General features: G+C 43.3%; 1 protein-coding gene across 1 annotated transcript in view; it reads left to right on the top strand.

Annotated features, from left to right (window-relative positions):
- The window catches only part of LOC102160834 (NUT family member 2D-like), a 135381-nt gene that overhangs the window by 100871 nt on the left and 9030 nt on the right, over positions 1-25480 (top strand). Inside the window, exon 11 of the mRNA XM_084994667.1 lies at positions 6584-6702. The gene's annotated coding sequence lies outside the window, so the exon portion shown is untranslated. The remainder of the gene's footprint in view (positions 1-6583; positions 6703-25480) is intronic.

Here is a 25480-nt window from a genome sequence, read left to right as displayed (position 1 = left end):
CCACTGCCAGACCAGCTCTCTTGGGCCCTGTTGGGACATATGTCCCTTCTCGGCCTTGGACAGTGCCTTCTTCTGGACCTCCAGGGTTTCTCCAGGCACAGAGGCCCATCTGCTGATAGATTGAAACCTGTGATTGTCCTGAGGGTCAGTCAGGAGCTTCCTACATCAGGATGCCGGTGCCTGCCTGCATGGCTTACACAGGCTCATCAGCCATGGGATGCCAGTGTTTGGAACTTCCCAGAAGTACAACTGAGTGACCGTGCATGGCAGAGACTCAGCTCTGACCTAGCTCTGTTGCTTGTAGCCTAAGTCCCCTGTCCTCCAGAGGGTGCTCCCAGGGGGTGCCCTCATCTGTGACCTCCCTTTTTCAGGGTGTCTCAATTTCCTTCCATGTACAGTGGCTTGCTTGGTGACGCAGCATGTGATCTGTCCTAGGGAATGTCGGGTGTGCCCTTGAGAGGAGTGTGTATCCTGCTTCATTGGGATGGAAAGCACTCTACATATGGAGGAAGTGCCCTGTGGTCCAATGATTATTGAAGGCCTGGGTTCCCTTGTTGATTTTATGTCTGGAGGAGCGGTGCGTTGATGGGAGTCGGGTGTGAAGGCCCCCTGCTCTGACTGTGTTAGTGTCCATTTCTCCGTTTACGGTTGTAGCAGTTGCCTTCTACATTGCGGGGATCCTGTATTGGGTGCATATAGGTTTCCAATTCCCATCTCCTCTCCTTGGATTGATCCTTGACCGTTACGTAGTGACCATGCATGGCAGAGACTCAGCTCTGACCTAGCTCTGTTGCTTGCAGCCTAAGTCCCCTGTCCTCCGGAGGGTGGTCCCAGGGGGGTGCCCTCATCTGTGACCTCCCTTTTTCAGGGTGTCTCGTGGGGATGGCCCGCTGGGGCTTAGACGCCTGACACACCCCCTACCCCAGCATCTTCACCAATATCACCTGCTTCTCCCATGAGACCGATGAGATCCAGAAGCACATGCCTCTCCCTGAGCCCACAGTCCCTCCTCCTCACACCCAGGTCCCATCGCAGTCTCTGCAGGCTGCTGGCTCTCCTGGGCCTGGCACAGGCTTTGTGCCTCCAGAGACTGGCCCCTGCTGCTGTTCATGCTCGAGGTCCTGCAGCAGGCCTGGTGCAGACCCCCCGAACTCCTGTGCTCCTGTCTCTGCCTCAGACTCCAGTCTCCATTTGGCAAACAGCCAATCCTCCCCCACCAGCTCCATCAGCTTTCCAGGGCCCCATATTGGCCTTCCTGTCCAACAGTGGCCACCCCACAAACCAAGCCTGCAATCTCCAATAACCAAAGGAAAGTCTCCTCCTGCTGCTGCCTTGGGGCCCTACGGCCCCTCCTGTCGTCCGTCCTTCCTTCTTCTGTTGGGGTCCTCCATCTGACTCCCTGGACAAGGGGAGGGGACATGAGAGGGAGAGTGTCCCAGGAGGAAGGTAGGAGTGGGGATGCTGGTGGAGCCCAGCTGGGGACAGAGAGGGTGTCTTCCCTTGAGACTCCTTCCTGCCCTGGGAGTGCCCAGGCTTCGGAGGGAATCGGTCAGCTCCAGCTGCCATCACCAATCCCACAGGCAATGGGGCTTAAATAACAAGAATGTATCAACTCACCGTTTCGGAGCCCAGCTTTCTGAGATCCCGGTATAAACAAGCTGGGTTGGCCCTGAGGCCTCTCTCCTTGGATTGCAGATGCCCATCTCCTGCCTGTGCCCTCACATCAGCCCCCTCTGTGGGACTCAGAGTCTAAATCTGCCCTTTCTATAGGGGCACCCATCCTATTGTATTAGGGGCCACCTTAGTGACCTGATTTCAGCTCTTTCTGTACAAACTCTGCTGCAGGGCTTGCGGTGGTGCTGCCCTGGAACTGAACCTGAGAAGGAACCATGAGTGTTCAGGTTCGACCTCTGGCCTCACTCAGGAAGGGAAGGATCCAATGTGGCCATGAGCTGTGGTGTAGGTCTCAGACCCGGGTTGGATGTGGCATTGCTGTGGCGGTGGTGTAGGCTGACTGCCAAAGCTCCGATTGATCGATGGATCGTTTGGATGCCAAGCCTGGGAACTTCCATATGCCGCCCCAGCAGCCCCATCCAAACAAACAAACGTAGGCAATGGAAAGACAAAGGGAAGCCTGCTCCACCTAAGGTCATGTTCGGAGGTTCTGGGGGAGAAGCCTTCCACATACGAACTTCAGGTGATAGAGTTGTAGCTCCTTTTGACAGGTGTCTCAAGTGCCAGGGATGAAGGGTCTTTTGTAAAGTAAAGGAACATCAGTCCTGGGGTTGGGATGAAGGAGGATCAACTCCCCAAAGTGAGGGAGGGATGTTTCCAGAGTGCAGGGCACTCGAGCCAGATCAGAGCCCATGACCCAAGGCCATGAGGCAGGGGGTTCCAGCCCATGGCATGTAAGGCTCTTGAAGGAACAGAGTCTAGGCGACTGAGAGGGAAGCTGAGAGAGGAGCTCCAGCGCCAGGCTGTGAGATGAGATCCAGGCCTCATAGAACTCTGCTCCTACATTGGATTCCCAGCACCCTCTTTCAGCATGCCCATGGCCCAGCTCTCCATAGCCTGAAGGGGAACAACTCACTGCCCAACTTTCTGGCCCCCACCCCCACATGAACGGCTGCTTTCCGTCCAAGGGCCCCAGCCAGCCTGGCCCAAGGGGTCCACACCTCCAGCACTTGGAGCCTGATGTCTCCTTTTTGGCTTAGCTGGCTCAGGCCAACCCGAGGGAGTTCCTGGAAGCAGTGTTGTTGCAATCCTTCCTGCCCTCTGCCTGACCCAGTGTTCTCATGTAGCCAGCAGGATCCCAGGAAGCCTCACAGTGGACCCAGCATTCAGGACTCACAGTGCTATGGTGGGTGACCTATCTCTTCCTAACGTTTGCCCATTTTCTGGTGGAATAGGTCCCACTGTTATGGTCGTGTCTTGGCAGTGCCTTATTCCCTCGAGACACCAGACTTGTGTCAGATGTGTGGTTGGCAGGTAGTTTCTCCAAACCTGTAGCTTCTTTTCACCTAGGAAAATGTTTCCATTTGATGAGGTCCGTTTTCTGTCTGGGGTAGGGTTTTGGCTGTCATGGGGAAGAACGCTTATCTTTTCATTGTTGCTGATGTTGTTGTTGCCTATTCCAGTGGTATTGATGTAGTTATCTTCCGTTTGATTGAAAGGACAGTGAGGTAGCATGTTGTGCTATTTCCTGCTGTGTCGCAAAGTGAGTCGGTCATACATACACACACACCCCTTCTCCCTCAGATTCTATGCCCATATCGACTATCGCTAACTGTTGGCTAGAGTTCCCTGGGCTCTACCGCAGGTTCCTGTTGGCCGGTCATTCCATGTACTCCGTGTGCAGAAGCCAGTCCCAAACCCCCAGTCCCTCCTGCTGTGGACTTGGCTCCTTTGGTACCCATCCGGTTTTCCAAGGCTGGGAGTCTGTTTCTGTTCCATGCACACGTTCATTTGTGTCCTCTCTTTCGGTTCCACTTAGAAGTGGTATCATACGATGTTTGTCTTTCCCTTTCTACCTTCACTTAGTATGATAATTTCCAGGTCCATCCTTGCTGCTGCAGCATTCATGATTCCATTCTCTTGTGTGATTGTGTGATGTCCCCCCGTACATATGAACCTCATCCTCTTTATCCATGCCTCGGCCAATGGACATTTAGCTTGCTCCCTTGTCTTGGCTCTTGGAAATGGTGCTTCAGTGGACATTGGGGTGCATGTATGTTTTGAAGGGCCTTTCTTTCCTTTTGATGAAGTCCAACTTTCTGTTCTTTCCTTCCCTTTTGGGGTACTGTTTTTCTTGTCATGTGGAAGACCCCTTTGCCAAGCCCGAGGACCCAGAGGTTTGCTCCAATTGTTTTTTCTTAGGTGTGGTAAACGTGGCATCGTTTGTATCTATACACATTTTACATTTGCACTGAATGTTCCATGATGAGTTCATTTTTGTATCGGATAAAAACCCTATCCCTATTCCATTCTACTGCCCTTGAGCTTCCGTATTAGAACCTCCCAGGTTGGTGTATTGCTATGGATCTATTTCTGCATTCTCTCTCTGTACACTGAACTCTGTCTGCCTCTATCCCGCCAGCAATGCCAAGCTGCCCTCCGTAGAGCGTTCTCATAAGCCGAATAACCTCCCACTTTAATATGCTTTCTCGAAATTATGTTTGATGTTCTGGCTCCTTTGTCTTTTCTTTATACTTTTTAGAATATGTTTGTCCATGTTGACAAAAAAAAAAAAAAAAAAAAACTTCTGTTAGATTTTGACCATTTTCTATGTTGTGTCTTCACATCCTTGGGTATAATACATGTCCGCATTGTTGTAGGCCTTTTTCATTTTATCATACAGATCCTCTATCCTGCATATGTATCCCTGGATTTTCCATTGTGATTGATAATGATGAGGGCTAATGTAAGAGACCGAATATATATCCTTCTGAGTGTGTTACTTTACACCAGAACACAGCAAAGCATTTTAAATCAAGTATGATGGAAACAACTAAGTGTTAACAATTGAAATTTGAATGAGCACTGTAAACCACATGTAGTGGAAAAAAAATAAAAGTCATTCTGTAAATAACAACATAGTTTATCTTTTAAAATTAAAAAGAAAATTAAAATATAATCTGATATATTTGAGTATATTTAAAGTTGTCTTCATACTTATATCCTCGCTCCTTTATTTCTGGCCTAATTTTTATAACCAGAAATTCTACAGTTATTGAAATTCAAAGTACTGAAAGATCAGGTTGGTCATAGGCAGGCAATGATAATAGTACATGTCCAGCTAAATTTGAATTTTTCATTTCACATAAATAGTGCATTAATTTATCTTTAACCATACCCTGTGCAACATTTCAGACATATCTTTACTGCAAGTACTTTCCGTATTTATCTGAAATTTACCTTTCCCTCAGAATGGGCATTTATCTGGAACACTAGCCATAAAGGGTAACACATTAGGCTATTAGTTGTGGGCAATTCTTGAGAGGATGAGAACTTGGAGTAGAGACTGACATGTGCCTTTTGGTCCAACACTAAATAAATTGACAAAGGGATCCAAAATCTGCAGGCTCTTTGGATGAAATGAAAATGGAAGAGCCAGGATATACTACCAAGTGTTTGTGCTTAGTGGGGTTAAGGACAGAAGTAAGGGGAAAGGAGAAATAATCTTCTCTTTCCATATGTTAAAGAAATAAATATCCTAGAAATCTGTGGTGGGGGGCAGTCCCTTCTTTTTATTTATTTTTCTCTTTAGGGCCAGACCTTCAGCATATGGAAGTTCCAGAATAGGAGTCAAATCAAACCTGCAGCTGCAGGCCTACACACAGCCACAACAATGTGGGATGTAAGCTGTGTCTGTGACCTACAGCATAGCTCAAGGCAACACCAGATCCTTATTCTACTGAGGGAGGCCAGGGATCCTACCCACATCCTCGTGGATACTTGTCAGGTTCATTTCTGCTGAGCCACAATGGAACTCCTCGTATTTCTAGGATTAAAAAAAAATCAACTCCCTTGGCACAGTGCCAGTATTTTACCCACCAATGTCCCCTCTCCTTTTGGACAAAGCCAATCCCATCTAAGTCCTGGCCTGCAAGCCCTGCTTATAAGCTGGTGAATTTCCTGTCTGCATCCCATAGCCTTCCACTTTAGAATCTAAGCTCATCATTACCTATGGTCCTGACTGCATGGGAATCATGGTAGCCTCCCTTAGAAAACAAAACAGAGACACAAATAAGAAAAAGTTCTCTGAGACTTATTATCGTGTTGGGAATTAATGTCAGCTTATCACTATCCAAATGATATGAGTGAGTATTCATGTTTTGTGTGGTGAGAAGAGAGGACTCTTAGGAAACTCATCAAGGGAGATGAGGGGTGAAACCTAATAGGACTGCAACCAAATCTCTTGGGAGGCCAAATTCATTCTCTGCTGTAGCCCCACTACAACTCCTACTGATGTTAGGGCGTTGGGGAAGGAAAGAGAGAGGTTTAAAGGACTGTTCCACAATGAGAAAAAGACTTGTGTGGATGCTTCAGAAGCTTCTTGCCCCTTGCAAAGGAAAATGGACTCAGAAGAGGGTGAAAAGCTGAGGTGAGAGTATTTCCAGCAATATAATGGTGAGATTTGTATCAAGAAACTCTTGATGGGGGGTTAAAAAAATAACCTGGAACTACTTCTCTGTATTTGAGCTTTTATAATGAAAAATTTAGATGTTTTTCAACCAATACCTTCATATGAGAGGATTGGTGAGGCAAGCATTCTACACAGGCTCTCAAGAAGGGCAGGCTCCTTGTTGTTTCCTCCCCTTGTTCAGCCATTCAATCAATTCCTTACAAGATCCTCACTCATAGCTCTGATATAGTATTTGATGAGTCTTCCCAGGGACAATGATAGAAAAAAATGCATGGTGGAAAAGTGACATCCCCAATTCTACAATTTTTTGAAACATCAAAATTCTATATCCTAGAGGCAGAGATAATCAAATTAGCTGACATACAATTAGGGAAAACCAGTCATGGAAGTGAGTATTTCAATGTCCTTTGGACCCTGATCTCTGATTATTCCTGCCAGGAGCTTCAGGGCAGGCAGTGGCAACTGAGGAGAAACATCTCTGGAAATGGATCACTAGCATCAGGAGACAGTGAATCTTCCACTTCTCCATGGACATTAAGGACACAGAGAAATACCAGGTTTGTGTCTTGTGGACGTTTCAAGTCTGTGCCCTTGGGGGCTTTTCATGTTGTTAGATGTAAGGGTCTTGAGAGGTATCCTGTGGAGTAAGAAATGCTCTGATGTTGCAACTGACCATAAAAGGGATCTGAGGGTTCAGGTTTCTTTAGCACACATTACAATGTCAGGTCAGTACAGTGAATCTGCTCCTACTTATTTGTATGTTGATTGCCAGCTGAAATTCTGTGATGTAGTCAAAAAAGTAGGGAGGGAGAGTAAAATTGTTCCCAAAGTACCTGCTGTTTTGTAATTGGCCAAGAGGGTCAAGTTTAGTTCACCAGCATAGCCAGAATAACCAAAACCTTACAAAAGAAACACCTGTGAATCCACCTTTATTAAAAAACCTCCAGGCGTTAACTAACTACCCTGAGAAAAAAAACATTCAAGGAGAACAAATGCATTTGGAAAAACTCTAGGCATGGAAACAGGAGAAATTTCATTCAGAGTGTTTTCTAGGTCTAAAATTCATTGCTAGACATTCTTTTTAATGGACCCCTCAGGCTTGATAGGGAAAAGAACCTTCTATTTCTAGGGAAAACAACAACAACAACAACAACAACAGTAAGGAGACCGAAGGAACTGCAGCCCAAAGGGCTTGAATGTACTTGGCCCAATTTGAGGATACCGTGCTTAGGCTGGAGCTCTCCAAACTCTTCCATGGGGATCATATCTAAATGCATGCATTTCATGTTTGCAATTTTAACATGGGGGCTCAACTCTCAAGAGACAGTTTTATTTTATTTTTTTGTTTGTTTTTGTTTTTTGTTTTAATGATACAAATGAATTGATTTACAAACCAGATAAAGACTCACTGGTAAAGAAAACAAACTTAAGGAAACCAAAGGGGATAGTGGGGGAGAGATAAATCTGGAGTTTGGGAATAACATATACACACACATATAAAATAGGTACACAACAAAGACCTATTGTGTAGCACAGGGAGCTATATACTCAACATCTTATAATGGAAAAGAATCTGTTTTCTTTTTTTTTCTGTGTTGCAATCTTTTTTTCCATTTTTTTATTACTCAAATGAATTTATCACATCTGTAGTTGTATAATGATCATAACACTCTGATTTCACAGGATTTCCATCCCACAGCCCAGGCACATCCCCCCACCCCCCAAACTGTCTCCTCTGGAGACTGTAAGTTTTTCAATGTCTGTGAGTCAGCATCTGTTCTGCAAAGAAGTTCAGTCTGTCCTTTTTTCAGATTCCACATGTCAGTGAAAGCATTGGATGTTGGTGTCTCATTGTATGGCTGACTTCACTTCGCATGATAGTTTCTAGGTCCATCCATGTTGCTAAAAATGCTGGTATTTCATTCCTTTTAATGGCCGAGTAATATTCCATTGTGTATATGTACCACTTCTTCTTGATCCACTCCTCTGTTGATGGACATTTAGGTTGTTTCCATGTCTTGGCTATTGTAAATAGTGCTGCAATGAACATTGGAGTACATGTGTCTTTGCGAGTCGTGGTTTTCTCTGGATAGATGCCCAGGAGTGGGATTGCTGGATCAAATGGGAGTTGTATTTTTCATTTTCTGAGGAACCTCCATACTGCTTTCCACAGTGGTTGCACCAATTGACAATCCCACCAACAGTGTACTAGCATTCCTTTTTCTCCGTACCCTCTCGAGCACTTATTGTTTGTAGACTTTTGGATGATGGCCATTCTGGCTGGTGTAAGGTGGTACCTCAGAGTGGTTTTGATTTGCATCGCTCTAATAATGAGTGACATTGAACATCTTCTCATATGTTTCTTGGCCATATGTATGTCTTCTTTGGAGAACTGTCTGTTTAGATCTTCTGCCCATTTTTTGATAAGCTTGTTTGTTTCTTTGGTATGGATCTGCAGACGTTGTTTATAAATGTTGGAGATTAATCCCTTGTCAGTTGATTCACAATGATTTTCTCCCATTCTGTGGGTTGTCTTTTTGTGTTGTTTAGGGTTTCCTTTGCTGTGAAGAAACTTTTCAGTTTGATTAGATCCCATTTGTTTATTATTCTTTTTATTGTCAATACTCTGAGAGGTGGATCTGAGAAGATGTTGCTCTTGTTTATGTCAGAGAGTCTTTGGCCTATGTTTTCCTCTAGGAGTTTGATAGTGTCTGGTCTTCTATCTAGGTCTTGAATCCATTGGGAGTTTATTTTTGTGTATGGTGTTAGGGAGTGTTCTAATCTCATTCTTTTCCATGTGGCTGTCCAGTTTTCCCAGCACCACTTATTGAACAAGCTGTCCTTTCTCCACTGTCTATTCTTGCCTCCTTTGTCATAGATGAGTTGTCTGTAGGTGCATGGGTTGAATTCTGGGCTTTCTATCCTGTTCCACTGATCTATATTTCTGTCCTTGTACCAGTACCATGCAGTTTTGATGACTTTTTCCTTGTAGTATAGTCTGAAGTCCAGGAGCCTGATTCTTCCAGCTCCATTTTTCTTTTGCAGGATGTCGTTAGCTATTCTGGGTCTTTTGTGCTTCCAAACAAACTTTAAAATATTTTGTTTGAGTTCTGTGAAGAATGTCCTTGGTAATTTGAAAGGGATTGCATTGAATCTGTAGATTGCCTTGGGTAGTATAGTCATCTGGATAATATTAACTCTTCCAATCCACAAGCATGGTATATCTTTCCATTTATTTGTGTCATTTTTGAATTATTTCATCAGTGTCTTATAATTTTCAGAGTACAGGTCTTTTGTCTCTTTAGGTAGGTTTACTCCTAAGTATTTTATTCTTTTGGATTCAATGGTAAACGGGATTGCTTGCCTAGTTTTTCTTTCTGCTCTTTCATTGTTTGTGTGTAGAAATGCCATCAATTTCTGTGTATTGATATTGTATCCTGCGACTTTGCCAAATTCATGGATGAGCTCTAACAGTTTTCTGGTAGAGTCTTCAGGATTCTCTAGGTATAGTATCATGTCATCTGCAAACAGTGATAGTTTTACTTCTTCCTTTCCAATTTGTATCCCTTTTATTTCTTTTACTTATCTGATTGCTGTGGCTAGGATTTCTAGAACTATGTTGAAGGATAGTGGTGAGAGCGGACATCCTTGTCTTGCTCCTGATCTCAGTGGGAATTCTTTCAGCTTTTCACCATTGAGAATGATGTTCGCTGTGGGTTTCTCCTATATGGCCTTTATCATGTTGAGGTAGGTTCCCGTTATGCCCACTTTCTGAAGGGATTTTATCAGAAATGGGAGTTGGATTTTGTCAAAGGCATTTTCTGCATCTATTGAGAGGATCATATGATTTTTATCCTTCAGTTTGTTCATGTGGTGTATCACACGGATGGTTTTGCAGATATTGAAGAACCCTTGCATCCCTGCGATAAATCCCACTTGATCATGATGTACAATCCTTTTAATGTATTGTTGGATATGGTTTGCTAGGATTTTATTGAGGATTTTTGCATTGTCGTTCATCAGTGAAATTGGCATATAGTTTTCTTTTTTTGTGGAGTCTTTGTCTGGTTTTGGTACCAGGGTGATGGTGGCCTCATAGAATGAGTTTGGGAGTATCGCTTCTTCTGCAATTTTTTGAAATAGTTTCAAAAGGATCGGTGTTAGCTCTTCTCAATGTTTGATAGAATTTGCCTATGAAGCCATCTGGTCCTGGACTTTTGTTTGTTGGAAGTTTATTAATCACAATTTCAATTTCAGTTCTTGTGATTCGTCCATTCATCTTTTCTATTTTATCTTGGTTTAGTCTTGGAAGATTGTACTTTTCTAAGAATTTGTCCATTTCTTCTAGGTTTTCCGTTTTATTGGCATATAGTTGCATATAGTAGTCTCTTATGCTCCTTTGTATTTCTGTGATGTCCATTGTTACTTCTCCTTTTTCATTTCTAATTTTATTGATTTGAGTCCTCTCTCTTTGTGCCTTGATTAGTCTGGCTAAGGGTTTATCAATTTTGTTGGCCTTTTCAAAGAACCAGCTTTCCGTTTCATTGATCTTTTCAATGGTTTTGTTTCTCTTTCATTGATTTCTGCTCTGATCTTTATGATTTCTTTCCTTCTACTAACTTTAGGTCTTGTCTGTTCTTCTCTCTTGAGCTGCTTTAGATGTAAAGTTAGCTTGTTTATTTGGGCTTTTTCTTGTTTCCTGAGGTGGGCTTGTATTGCTATAAACTTTCCTCTTAGAACGGCTTTTGCTCCATCCCATAGGTTTTGGAGTGTCGTATCTTCACTACGTAATTTTTAATTTCCTCTTTGATTTCTTCAGCAATCCATTGGTTGTTTAGTAGCATGTTGTTGAGTCTCCACGTGTTTGTGTTTTTTTGCAGTTTTTTTCTTGTTGTTGATTTCCAGGCATATAGCATTGTGGTTGGAAAAGATGCTTGATATGATTTCAATTTTCTTAAAGTTACTGAGGTTGGATTTGTAGCCCAGGATGTGCTCAATCTTAGAGAATGTTCCATGTGCACTTGAGAAGAATGTGTATCTGTTGCTTTTGGATGGAATGTCCTATAAATATCTATTAAGTCCATCTGGTTTAATGCTTCATTCAGGGCCTGTGTTTCCTTATTGATTTTCTGTCTGGTTTTCTGTCCATGGCTGTAAGTGGGGTGTTAAAGTCCCCCACTATGATTGTGTTATTGTCGATTTCTCCTTTTAAGGTCGTTAGTGGTTGCTTTATATATTGTGGTGAAACTGTTGGGTGCATAGATATTTAAAATTGTTATATCATCTTCTTGGATTGATCCTTTGATCATTAAGTAATGTCCTTCTTTTTCCCTTAAAATATTTTTTATTTTAAACTCTATTTTGTCTGATATGAGTATTGCTACTCCAGCTTTCTTTTGATCCCCGTTTGCATGGAATATTTTCTTCCATCCTCTCACTTTCAATTTGTATGTGTCCCTAGAAGTGAAGTGGGTCTCTTGAAGACAGCATATATATGGGTCTTGTTGTTGTATCTATTCAGCCTGTCTATGTCTTTTGGTTGGGGCTTTTAGTCCATTAACATTTAAGGTAATTATTGATATGTATGTTCTTATTGCCATTTTATTAATTACTTTGGATTTGTTTTTGCTGCTCTTTATCTTTTCCTTCTTCTCTTGTTCTTTTCTGCCTAAAGAAGTTCCTTTAGTATTTGTTGTAAGGCTGGTTTAGTGTTGCTGAATTCTCTCAACTTTTGCTTATCTGTGAAGGTTTTGATTTCTCCTTCAAATCTGAATGAGAGCCTTGCTGGGTAGAGTATTCTTGGTTAGAGGTTTTTTCCTTTCATCACATTGAGTATATCATGCCACTCCCTTCTTGCCTGCAAGAGTTTCTGCTGAAAAATGTGATGATAGCCTTATTGGGGTTCCCTTGTATGTTATTTGTTTCTTTTCCCTACCTGCTTTCAAGATTTTCTCTTTGACTTTAATTTTGGTCAGTTTGATTAGTATGTGTCTTGGTGTATTCCTCCTTGGGTATATTTTATATAGTACTCGTTGTGCGTCTTGGATGTGAATGAGTGATTCCTTCACCCTGTTAGGGAAGTTTTCGGCTATTATCTCTTTTTTTTGTTTTTTTTTTTTGTCTTTTTTGTCTTTTTGTTGTTGTTGTTGTTGCTATTTCTTGGGCCGCTCCCACGGCATATGGAGGTTCCCAGGCTAGGGGTTGAATTGGAGCCGTAGCCACCAGCCTACGCCAGAGCCACAGCAACACGGGATCTGAGCCGCGTCTGCAACCTACACCACAGCTCACAGCAACGCCGGATCGTTAACCCACTGAGCAAGGGCAGGGACCGAACCTGCAACCTCATGGTTCCTAGTCAGATTCATTAACCACTGCGCCACGATGGGAACTCCGTCGGCTATTATCTCTTGAAATATTTTTTCTGTCCCCTGCTCTCTCTCTTCTCCTTCTGGAACCCACTATAATACGGGTGTTGGTGCATTTCACGTTGTCCCAGAGTTCTCTGAGACTCTCTTCATTTCTTTTAAATCTTTTTTCTCTTTTCTGTTCTGCATCCGTCATTTCCACTAATCTGTCCTCCACCTTGTTTATTCCTTCTTCTGCCTCCAGTATTCTGCTGTTAGCTGATTCTAGTGAATTTTTTATTTCAGTGATTGTATTTTGCATCTCTTCTTATTTAAGCTGTATATCTTATATCTCTTTGGTCAGTGTTTCCTGTAAGTTATCCATCTTTGCCTCCAGTTTATTCCCAATGTCTTGCATTATCTTCAGCAACAACATTCTAAACTCTTTTTCCTGGAGGCTAAGAATCTCCTCCTCACTTAGCTGATTTTCTGGGGTTTTTCCTTAATCCCTAATCCGAGTTATAGTCCTCTGTCTTTTCATTTTTATATGTTTTTGGTGTGGTGACCTTCTTATGGATAATAGAGTTGTAGCCTCTCTTACTTCTGATGTCTTCCCCCCTGTGGCTGAAGTCAGCATGGGGGCTTGCTGTAGGCTTCCTGATGGGAGGGGCTGATGCCTGCCCCCAGTAGGAGGAGCTGATTCTACTCCCTCTGGTGGATGGGGCTTAGCCTACGGATGAGATTAGAGGCAGCTGTGTGCCTGAGGGGTCTTTGTGTAGCCTGTTTACTGAAGGGTGGGGCTGTGATCCCACCTGGGTTGTTGTTCGCCCTGGGGCTTCTCAACAGCTGGCTGATGGGTGTGGCCAGATTTTCCCAAAATGGCCACCTCCAGAGAAAGGCACTGCTGCTGAATATTCCCAAGAGCCTTTGCTTTCAATGTCCTTCCCTCACAACAAGCCACGTTCACCCCTGTTTTCCCAGGATGTCCTCCAAGAACTGCAGTTAGGTTTGACCCAGATTCCCTTGGAGACTTTGCTTTGCCCTGGGACTCAGTGCATGTGAAAGTCTCTGTGTGCCTTTTAAGAATGGGGTCTCTGTTTCCCCCAGTCCCGTGGAGCTCTTGCACACAAGCCCCACTGGCCTTCAATGCCAGGTGCTCTGGGGCTCTTTCTCCCTGTGCTGGATCCCCCACATGTGAGGGTTTGATGTGTGGCTCAGAACTCTCACTCCTGTAGGTGAGTCTCTGTGAACCAGTTAGTTTCCAGTCTGTGGATGTTCCCCCCCAGGAGGTATGGGGTTGTTTATATCGTGAAATTGCCCCTCCTACCTCTTGATGTGGCCTTCTCTTTTTCTTCTGGAGTAGGGTATCTTTTTTAAGGTTTCTGATCCATTTTGGTGAAGAGTGCTCAGTCTTTAGTTGTGGATTTTGTTGTTTTTAGGAGAGAAGTTGAGCTCCAGTCCTTCTATTCTGCCATCTTAATCCCATCCTCAAGAGACAGTTTTAAACAGAGATGGCCACAAATGATCCCAATGAGAACACATTGCAAGAAATCTCCCCAGGGGATGCCAATCCTCCATAATATTCCTCTCTTGCATGACGCCTTGGGCTAGCTATTCACACATCCCATGCCAGCAAGCATGCACATGCTCACCGGTGGCGGTGCTGTCTGGCGCAGTGACTACCATCCTCCAACTGCTCCTAGTGTCTGTTGAGGCTGGTCTGCTTGAGAAGCCAGTAGCACATGCACGAGGGCAGAGGGCAGTTTCCCAAGGGGTGGCCTGCCTGGGGGCAGGGCCAGTCATGTCTGTGGTTAGAATTAATTCTGTGAAGGCCGTTGTAATCACAGCTGGGTTACTTTTCTTGAGTGCTCATTAGCTTACAACAGTTTCCTAAACTTAAACCTTGTCTTTAATCTCCAGTGGGACTTTTCATCTATTTTAAGTATCTGAATCTATCCTTCTCGTTAGGATGATTATTTGCGTATTTGCAGCATGTTGTGTGGTTATTTGCTTTTTTGTGTAGTAATTTTTCAGGAGCTGTGTATGTGGATTTTGATGTGTACAGGGCAAGTCTGACTATTTTATGGGACTGGTGAATATTATATAGGTAGGTGTGCTGTGTTTCTGTACTTCTATATTCTGCATGATGGAAGGGGGAGTGTGATTTTCTGTATATGCAGAGAGTGTATTATATATGTATTTGGAACAAAAGGCATAGGGTGATACACTGCCATATTTGTGGGGTCCTGGGTAATTGTGGGTACATTTGGGGCTCATGCAGAATAGTTGTGTGTATGAGTTTGAGTGTGTATTCAAGGGGCATGGTCATTTGGAGGAATATTTTCTAGGGCTATGCACTTGTATTTTTCAGTAGGGACATTTTAGGATTAAATATTTGGGGAATTGAGTATGTGTGTTTCTAAAGGAGAGATGAGTTTCTGTGTTTATTTGGAGGAGTTGGAGACTTGCATTTATAGGTATGAGAAACATGGGCTGTGGTTATTTGTTAGTAGTTGTAGAACTAGTTCATAGCTTGGGATAGTCATCTCTGTGTTCAGTTACATCAAGTTGGTAGTTTGAATATGCTCATGCTTGGAATACTTATACCATGTAGATATCATAAATGAAGTCTTACCTGACTTTTTAAAGAGCTTTATATAAGCATTTACAGCATACCACTCATCTGTGTGTTTGGTTGGAAGTATGTGTCAAGCCAGACTATTCAGGCATCACTTGGTATGTACATATAGGACATTTTATGTGAATTGTGAGTGGGGCATCCAGGGTGTTGGGCCCTTTGATGTGTGCATTGGCCCTTCTTTCTGAATCACTGCATTGCTCCTGTCAGGTTGAGTCATTCTTTCAGGTCAATGAATTCCTTCCTCCAAATGCTGGTGAATTCCAGTGGAAATCATGCAAATGGATTTAGGGGTGTCTGTACCTTAGGCAGGTGGACACACCTTCAGCATTGTATGGTCCTAGAATCTGGGGCCCTCGAAGGGTGAGGCTGAGGGCAGGTAACCCTGTACAGCAGAACCTTCACAGGAGTGTGGTTGGCAGGAGAAGCAGCAGTCAGCAAGTTGTGGGGATTCATGGATAAAAGATAAGGTAGGCAAGTGCTCTCCCAGGAAAACCCCATGAGATTCAGTTCAGCAAGCACAGGTATTTCTGGCTCTTCTGTGGCACAGCTGGTATGCAAGGACACTGTGCACATGGGGTCCAGATGGTGCAAGTCTCTAGAGCTGCCCAAGGATGTTGGAAAGTATTGTAGGTCAGGCTGGTAAGCTGGATGAACAATTCTCCACTACTGTATCTCTATGGAAACCTAAGTCTTCAGGGATAGGCAGGACCTTTAGGGTCAGTGAGCTGACGAGGACAAAGGTGGGGAGGCCTTGTCTCTAAGGGAGGCTTGGGAATGAGGCCTGGAGAGCCTGGGGAGTCCTTCTCTGAGAAGATATGGCTCTGATATTCCCAAACATTTAGACGTGGTTCCTGTTCTTTTCTGAAGGTTCAGGGTACTTCTATCTATGGGAAGTTCATCCCAAGATCTTGGTTCTCAGATCAGATGACCTGACCCTATTTTTCTTTATTCCACATCCAGCCATCAACCCAACAGGGAGCCATATGGTCACTGTGTCCACCAGCTGACCCTACAGCCTCCTGCTTCCCTTCCCAAAATAGACCCCTCTATTTTGACTCAGCCCCTGGATTCCACACAGTGAACTGTTAGTGAGCTCTAGGATGATATTCAAGAGCCTCAACCTGAACAGGCTTGAAAAATAACAAATAACTTTTTTATGCTTTTTGCCATTTCTGGGGCTGCTCCCATGGCCTATGGAGGCTCCCAGGCTAGGGGTCAAATTGGAGCTGTAGGCACTGGCCACAGCCACAGCAACACAGGGATCCAACCCACATATGGAACCTACACCACAGCTCATGGCAATGCCGGATCCCTAACCCACTGAGCAAGGCCAGGGATCAAACCTGCAACCTCATTTGGTTCCTAGTCGGATTCATTAACCACTGAGCCATGACAGGAACTCCAAAAACTAACATTTTATGAGCCATTCCTAAAATCTTCCCAGTTCACACCAATAGGTCAACTATTCAATCATAGCCACAAAGAAGGGTGAATTTGTGGCAGCCTTTGGAGCCTTGTGGAATCTCATTTTATAGCATTTGGGGTTCCATACAGTTAAAAGGCCACTCAGCCTGCTTCAGCTGCCCCATTCATGAATCGATTAACTTCTGCGATTAGCAGATTGATACAGAAAAGACAGAAAAGAAGATGGGAGGCTATAGGCCTACCTGAACTCCTGACGCTAGCTGAGCATTTTGTAAAGGACCTGGCAGCAAGATCACAAACAAAAAACCACCAAGCTATGAGCTTTATATCTCCAACAGATCCAAGGGAAGAGACACAAAAGAATACTTGCACCTTGCCCATGACCCCCTCCTAGGGGTCCATGATCATTTCAGTGACCCAGCGTTGGTGTTTCATTTGTAATCAGCTAGCCACTGGGAAAAAAAAAAGCTGTCCTCAAAGGTCTTGTGCAGACTCCTCACAGGAGATACTCTCATACCTACCTCAAAGTGAGGGCTCCCCCATCAACCCTTACCATAGTTGACAGAACACCAGAGGTTCTATTACCAGCAATTACCCGAAACAACCTAGAAGAAAGGAAAATGAAAATTAATAGAAAACCTGGCTCAATTTTAGTTGATACAAGAGCTATACTCAGTACGTGAAACCCCACTCATTCTTTCATTTGAAATCTATGTGAAACCCTAAGCCTAACTGTAAACATAGCCAACTCTTAACATGCTACCCTGACCATAGCTGTGCCTTCTACTTTAAATCCCATCCTCATAAAACAGTACACCCCTCAGAGTAAGAAGGATGTTTCCAGAGTGCGGGTATCTAATAAGTTCAGAGAGAACTTTTATCTCAGCCACTATTCTGTTTTGATATGCACTATAGCCCAGTTAATCTATGTGACAGAGATCTCCTTTCTAATGTAAAAGGGCTACTATGTTTTCCCTGTGATGGAGATCTCACCTTAAAATTTCTTGATCATCTCCAACCCTGATCATTTATATCCCTTATACTCTGTCCTGAACATAAAAGAGGAAGAAGCTCAACAAAAGTTCTCTAATTGAATTGAGATGTCTGAAAATGCATGGGCTACTTCTGACCCTGACATTGGAAGAATAAAAAATGCAGAACCTATAAGAATTCAGATAGATGTGGCTAAACCTCTCCCTAAGTTTCCTCCATAACCATTAAAGCCTGAGGCAATACAAGGCCTCACACTCATTGTAGGAGGCTTATTTGCTCAGGGGGTTCTCATGTCCTGTGTGAGTTCCTGCCACAGGCCAGTCTTGCCTATTTGGAAACCTAATGGGATAGGAGTTTGCCCAGGAGCTGGGGGCTATCAATAAAGTAGTCATCCTCCATTTACCAGTTGTTCCAAAACTGGACACCCTTCTGCCACAAGTTTTAACTGACTTGAAATGGTTTACTGTTGTAGACTTTTGTTCAAATGACTTCACCATCCCTGTAGACCCAATAGCCAATATCTATGTCTATGTGCCTTTCCTTGGAACCATCAGCAGTAGACCTGGACAGTTTTGCCTCAAGTGTTCCCTGAGGCCCCTTCTTTCTTCCCCCAAGTAATTCACCAAGATTTAAGTACCTTCTGTAGAGTTCCCATTGTGGCACAGCAGAAACAAACCCGACTAGGGAACATGATGTTGTGGGTTCAATTTCTGGCTTCACTCATTAGGTTAAGAATCTGGCATTGCTGTGAGTTCTGGTATAGGTCACAGATGCAGCTTGGATCTGACATTGCTGTGGTGTAAGCTGGCAGCTGTAGCTCCAATTAGATCCTTAGCCTGGGAATCTCCATGTGTGGCACGTGCAGCCCTAAAAAGGAAAAGAAAAAAGCTAACGTTTTAAGTGTTTTCTAGTTCCCTGAGAAATCACCCATTTTACAAGATGCAGATGATCTCATGGTGTACTCTGCCACTATACAATTCTATGAGGCATGCATAAAAGCTTCCCTTTATTTGCTGCAATAGGTATCTGAAAACGAGCACATAGAGAAAATTTCAGTTATCTGAACACTGGACATTATATAGGGCATAATCTAAACACTAAAGGAATCCAGCTGACTTCCACAAGAATTAAGCTCACACAGGACATTCCCAGGCTCACAACTGAGGGACAGCATTGTGGATTTCTAGATTTAGCTGGTTATTGCAAACTCTGGGTTCCAAATTTTATGAACTTACTGAAGTTCTAGTTCCTTAACCCCATCCTTGGGAAGATAAACATGAGCAGGCTTTTCTAAAGTGAAAACTACTGCTACAAGAGCCACCTGCCTTAGGGTTATTCAACTATTCAAGCATTTTACTTTATTTGTGCAGGAAAGGGATAACTAGGCCCTGGGAGTTATGGAAGCATGTAGTAAACATAGCCCTACTGCCTGTTGTAGCATGCAACTTGATTCTGTTGCTCATGCCTGTCTCCGTTGTCTTGAAGTGACAGCCAGACCTGCAAAGTTAGCGAAAGCCTTGGCAAATTCCACACACTCTCCAGTCTTCTTAACTGTGAAATGACTCAGTGTTTTCCTTCAGGTAGATTAACTTCCTATGAGATCCTTGTGCTCTCACCACCTCATCTATATCTTAAACATTGCAATGCTCTCAGTCCTGCTACACTACTACTTTTATCTCAACAAGGAAAGCACTATGATAATGAGGTAATATTGTCCCATTTTGTGACACTGTCCTGATTAATGATATCTCTAAACCAATCCCAATCTAATCTTGTGTGTTGATGAGTTATGCTTACAATTGAGAAGGGATTTTCAAGCTAGTTATGCTGTTTCTACCCATGGTGACCTAGTCAATGTTGGAGATGTCCTCAGGCAGAGCTCTGTGCCCTTTCCAGAGCATGCCAGTTGTCAGAGGGAGGATCTGTCAGTGTTTAAAACGATAGCCAGGATGCTTTTGACCAAGACGTTGGATCCAGTTCTGACAGAGGGCTGGAAAGGTTATAAAGGTGACAGCACTTTGAGATGATCCGTGATGCATACAAAATGCCTGACAGTTCTCCCTCCTGTCCTTACTTGTTCCTCAAATGTGGCCTTAAGTGGTTTCTGGTCTGTACACTTTCCCATCTATGTGGGACACATTACCCAGGATGGAGGCTTCCTGCCGCTGAGAGGTGAGGACTACTGAATTTGGAAAACCTGACTTTTGATCAGTGACCCTTTCAGAGAAAGATCTTGATCTTTGAAGATCAAGGAGAGCTGTGAACATGAATTTAGGGTACCTTAACTCAACTTGGAGTTGAGAAGGCCTGTAGAGGGAGCTCTCACACCTTACCCTTCGTGGTAATTACCCTAAAAGGAGAATGTCAATTATTGACCCCAGGAGGAAGCTAGGAACCTTGCATTCCCAAACAGGAAGTTCACTTGGTTTCTACCCCAGCAGGAGGAGGGAAGACTGCCTTCTTATGCAAAAGCAAACCCTCCCAATTAAAAAAATGCTACAGTGTAGCCAATAAGAAGCAAACATCACCTGAACTTTTACTTTTCTCCAGTCAACTTTTCTTTCTTTGTCTTTCTTTCCTATTGATGTCATTTTCCCCTTGTCCCACCCTTCTTACTATAAAAGACTTTCATAGTGTGTAACCCCTTGGAGGAGCTCTCTGTTTGCCAGGTGGGATGCTCCCTGATTCATGAGTCTTTTAATGAACCCAATTAGATCTTCAGATTTACTCAGGTACTTTTTTTTTTTTTTTTGAGTGCCAATATCACTGACTTGGACGTCCCAGTTACTGCTTCTCCTAGTACAAGTGGATGCCTAGTGGCTCAGATTGCCCCATTCATTATCCATCCCCACTAAAATGTCAGTACAATGAATTGTGGTTACGGGCGTAATGAAATTCTGCCTTCTCATATTTTTTAAAACATGGTTTTTAATTATTTTACATTTTAATTCATTGAGTTATATTATATTTATAGTTGTACAACCATCATCACAACCTAATTTTACAACATTTCTAACCCTAAGCCCCATGCTGTCTCCTCCCAACCTGTCTCCTTTGGTAACCAAGGATATTCTTTTCTTTTCTTTTTCCTCAGAGAAATTTTTATTGTATTTTATTTTATTTTACTTTTTAAATATTTGTTTGTATAATGATTTTTGTGTTTTAGCAGTATAGCTGGTTTACAGTGTTCTGTCAATTTTATACTATACTGCATGGTGACCCAGTTACTCATACATGTATACATTTTTTTCTCACATTATCATCCTCTGTCATAAGTCACCAGACATAGTTCCCAGTGCAACACAGCAGGATGTCACTGCTAATCCATTCCAAAGGCAATAGTCAGAGTTCCCTTTATGGCGCAGAGGTTAATGACTCCAACTAGGAACCATGAAGTTGCGGGTTCAGTCCCTGCCCTTCCTCAGTGGGTTAACAATCCAGCATTGCCGTGAGCTGTGGTGTAGGTTGCAGACGTGGCTTGGATCCCGCGTTGCTGTGGCTCTGGCATAGGCCAGTGGCTACAGCTCCGATTCAACCCCTAACCTGAGAACCTCCATATGCTGTGGGAGCGGCCCAAAGAAATAGCAAAAAGAGAAAAAAAAAAAAAAAAAGGCAATAGTCTGCATCTGTTAACCCAAGCACGCCATCCATCCCACTTCCTGCCCCTCCCCCTTGGCAACCACAAGTCTATTCTCCAAGTCCATGATTTTCTTTTCCATGGAAAGATTCCTTTGTGCCATATATTAGATTCAAGCTGTAAGTGATATCATATGGTATTTTCCTTTCTCTTTCTGACTTACTTCACTCAGGATGAGAGTATCTAGTTCCAGCCATGTTGCTGCAAAAGGCATTATTTTGTTCTCTTTTATGGCTGAGTAGGATTCCATTGTGTATATATACCACATCTTCCTACTGCAATCACCTGTTGATGGACAATTGGGCTGTTTCCATGAGTAGTCTTGGCTATTGTGAGTAGTGCTGTAATGAACATGTGGGTTCATGTGTCTTTTTCAAGGAAAGTTTTGTCTGGATATATGCCTGAGAGTGGGATTGCCAGGTCATAGGGTAGTTCTAGGTATAGATTTCTAAGGTATCTCCATACGGTTCTCCTTAGTGGCTGTACCAGCTTACATTCATTCCCACCAACAGGGCAGGAGGGTTCCCTTTTCTCCACACCCCCTCCAGCACTTGTTACTTGTGGACTTATGAATGATGGCCACTCTGACTGGTGCGAGGTGGTATCACAGGGTAGTTTTGATTTGCATTTCTCTTATAATCAACGATGTTGATCATTGTTTCATGTGCTTCTTGGCCATCTGTATATCTTCCTTGGAGAAATGTCTCTTCAGGTCTTTTGCCCATTTTTCCATTGGGTTGTTGGTTTTTTTTGCTGTTGAGTTGCATAAGTTGTTTGTCTATTTTAGAGATGAGGCCCTTGTCAGTTGCATCATTTGAAACTATTTTCGCCCATTCCGTAAGTTGCCTTTTTGTTTCCTTTGCTGTGCAGAAGCTTGTTGATTAGGTCCCATTGGTTTACTTTTGCTTTGATTTCTGTTGCTTTGGGAGACGGACCTGAGAAACATTTGTAAGGTTGATGTCAAAGAATGTGTTGCCTATATTCTCTTCCAGGAGTTTGATGGTGTCTTGTCTTACATTTAAGTCTTTCAGCCATTTTGAGTTTATTTTGGTGCATAGTGTGAGGATATGTTCTAATTTTGTTGATTTGCATGCAGCTGTCCAGGTTTCCCAGCAGTACTTGCTGAAAAGACTGTCTTTTCCCCATTTTATGTTCTTGCCTCATTTGTCAAAGATTAATTGCCCGTAGGTGTTTGGGTTTATTTCTGAGTTCTCTCTTCTGTTCCATTGGTCTGTCTGTCTGTTTTGATACCAGTACCACACTGTCTAGATGACTGTGGCTTTGTAATATTGCCTGAAGCCTGGAAGAGTTATGCCTCCTGCTTGGTTTTTGTTCCTCAGAATTGCTTTGGCAATTCTGGGTCTTTTGTGGTTCCATATAGATTTTGGGATAGTTTGTTCTAGTTCTCTGAAAAATGGTGTGGGTGACTGGATAGGGATTGCATTGAATCTGTAGATTGCGTTGGGTAGTATGGCCATTTTTACAATATTAATTTTTCCAATCCAGAAGCATGGAATGTCTTTCCATTTCTTTACATCTTCTTAATTTCCTTGTTTAATGTTTCATAGTTCTCAGCATATAAGTCTTTCACCACCTTGGTCAGATGATTGACTTTTTGGGGTGCAGCTTTAAAAGGTATCATATTTTTGTATTCCTTTTCTACTATTTCACTGTTTGTATACAGAAATGCGAGTGATTTCTGAATGTTAATCTTATATCCTGCTACTTTGCTGAATTTGTTGTGCAGTTCAGGTAGTTTTTGGGTTGAGTTCTTGGGGCTCTCTATATATAGTATCATGTCCTTTGCATACAGTGACAATTTTACCACTTCTCTTCCTATTCGGATGCCTTTTATTTCTTTTGTTTGTCTGCTTGCTGTGGCTAGGACTTCCAGCACTATGATAACAGTGGTGGTGGGAGTGGGCATCTGTGTCTTGTTCCAGATTTAGTGGGAAGGCTTTCAGCTTTTCTCCATTGACTATTATGTTTGCTGTGGGTTTGTCATAAATGGCTTTGATTATGTTAAGGAATGTTCCCTCTAGACCCACGTCGGTAAGAGTTTTGATCATGAATGGATGTTGGACTTTGTTAAATGCTTTTTCTGCATCTATTGAGATGATCATGTGGTTTCTGACTTTTATTAATGTGGTGTATGACATTGTTTGATTTGTGTATGTTGAACGGTACTTGTGAACCTGGGATGAATCCCACCTGGTCATGGTGTATGATCTTTTTGATATGTTGCTGGATTTGGTTAGCTAAAATTTTGTTGAGAATTTTTGCATCTGTATCCAGCAAGGATATTGGCTGATAGTTTTCTTTTTTGGTGGCATCTTTGTCTGTTTTTGGAATTAGCATGTCGGTGGCATCATAGAATGTCTTTGGGAATGTTTCTTCTTCTTCAGCCTTTTGGGAACATTTAAGGAGGAAGGGTAGGATTTCCTCTTTGTGTGTTTGGTAGAATTCTCCTGTGAAGCCATATGGTCCTGGACTTTTATTTGTAGGGGATGTTTTTATGACATAGTCAATTTCATTTCTAGTGATCCATCTGTTCAGTTGAGCTGTTTCTTCTTGATTCAGTTTTGGCAGGCTGTAAGTCTCTAGAAAGATGTCCATTTCTTCAAGGTTGTTGAATTTGTTGGCATATAATTATTGATAGTAGTCTATGGTTTTTTGTATTTCTGTAGCATCAGTTGTGACTTCTCCTTTTTCATTTTGTATATTTGGGTTTTTTCCCTCTCCTCTTCTTGGTGAGTCTAGCCAGAGGTTTGTCTATTTTGTTTATCTTTTCAAAGAGCCAGCTCTTGGTTTGATGGATTTTTTCTATTGTTTTTTGAATCTCTACTTTATTGATTTCCTCTTAGATCTTTATGATTACCTTCCTTCTGCTGACTTTAGGTTTTGTTTGTTCTTCTTTATCTAATTCACTTAGGTGGTGGGTTCAGTTTTCAATTTGAGATTTTTCTTCTCTGTTGAGGAAGGCCTGTGTTGCTATGAACTTCCCTCTGAGCACTGCACCTAGAGATGCAGATGCACAAGAAGGCCTTGGATGCTCCACCACCAACTCCAGGGACTCTTGGACTGGGGAAAAGGCTGAACCAGCAAATCCCAAAGAATGGGGACTGAAAACTCATCCCAAGCCAAATGGAGAGCTATAGCTGTCACCAGCAGTTCCCAGCATGGAATCCATGGGCTGCGTCAAAACAGATGGGTCCAGGGGAGGCAGGAGGTGGCTGTAGGGTCAGCTGGTGGACACAGTGATCATGGGGCTCCCTGATGGGTTTGCGGTTGGAGGTAGAATAGGAGAAAAAAAGGCTCAAGTCATCCGATCTGAGAACCATGAGACTGGGATGATCTTCCCACTGCCAGAAGAATCCTGAACCTTCAGAAAAGAACAATGACCATGTCTACAGGGTTTGGGAATATTGGAGCCATATATCCTCAGAGTAGGACTCCCCAGGCTCTCCAGGCCTCACTCCTCAAGCCTCCCTTAGAGACAAGCCCTCCCCACCTTTGTCGTTGTCAGCTCACTGATCCCTGAGGTCCTGCCTATCCCTGAGGACCTAGGTTTCCATACAGATAGGTTGGTGGAGAATTATTGATACAGCTTACCAGCCTGACCCACAATAGTTTGCACCCTCCTGGGGCAACTGGGCACAGGGACACATGGCTCTAGAGACTTGAACCACCTGGACTGCATGTGCAGGGTGTCCTTGCCTACCAGCTATGCCACAGAAGAGCCAGAAACACCTGTGACTGCCCAACGGATTCTCAGGGGATTTTCCTGAGAGAGCACTTGCCCACCTTATCACTTATCCATGAATCCCCATGACTTCCTGACTGCTGCTTGTCATGCCAACCACACACCTGTGAAGGATCTGCTCTACATGGCCATCTGTCCACCAGGCTCACCCTTCTAGGGCCCCAGATTCTAGGACCATACAAATGTTGAAGGCGTGTCCACCCGCCTAAGGTACAGATGCCCCTAAATCCATCTGCATCATTTCCACTGGAAGTCACCAGCACTGGGGGAGGGGGGAATTCTTTGACCCGAAAGAATGACTCAACCTGACAGGAGCAATGCAGTGATTCAGAATGAAGGGTCAGTACACACATAGAAGCCCCTGATCCCCCACTCACAATTCACATAAAATGTCCCATACGTACATATAAACTGATGCCTGAAAATTCTTGCTTGACACATACATACATCCAGACACAGATGAGCAGTGTGCTGGTAAATGCTTATCTCTAGGAAAGTCAGGTAAGACTTTATTTATGGTATCTACATGGTC

Source organism: Sus scrofa, chromosome 14 (genome assembly GCF_054392235.1).
Source record: "Sus scrofa isolate SSC_HxYL_T2T_F1_AM1 chromosome 14, Sscrofa_HxYL_maternal_Yorkshire_Landrace_v2.0, whole genome shotgun sequence".
Taxonomy (NCBI): domain Eukaryota; kingdom Metazoa; phylum Chordata; class Mammalia; order Artiodactyla; family Suidae; genus Sus; species Sus scrofa.
This window is presented reverse-complemented; position numbering and strand designations above follow the sequence as displayed.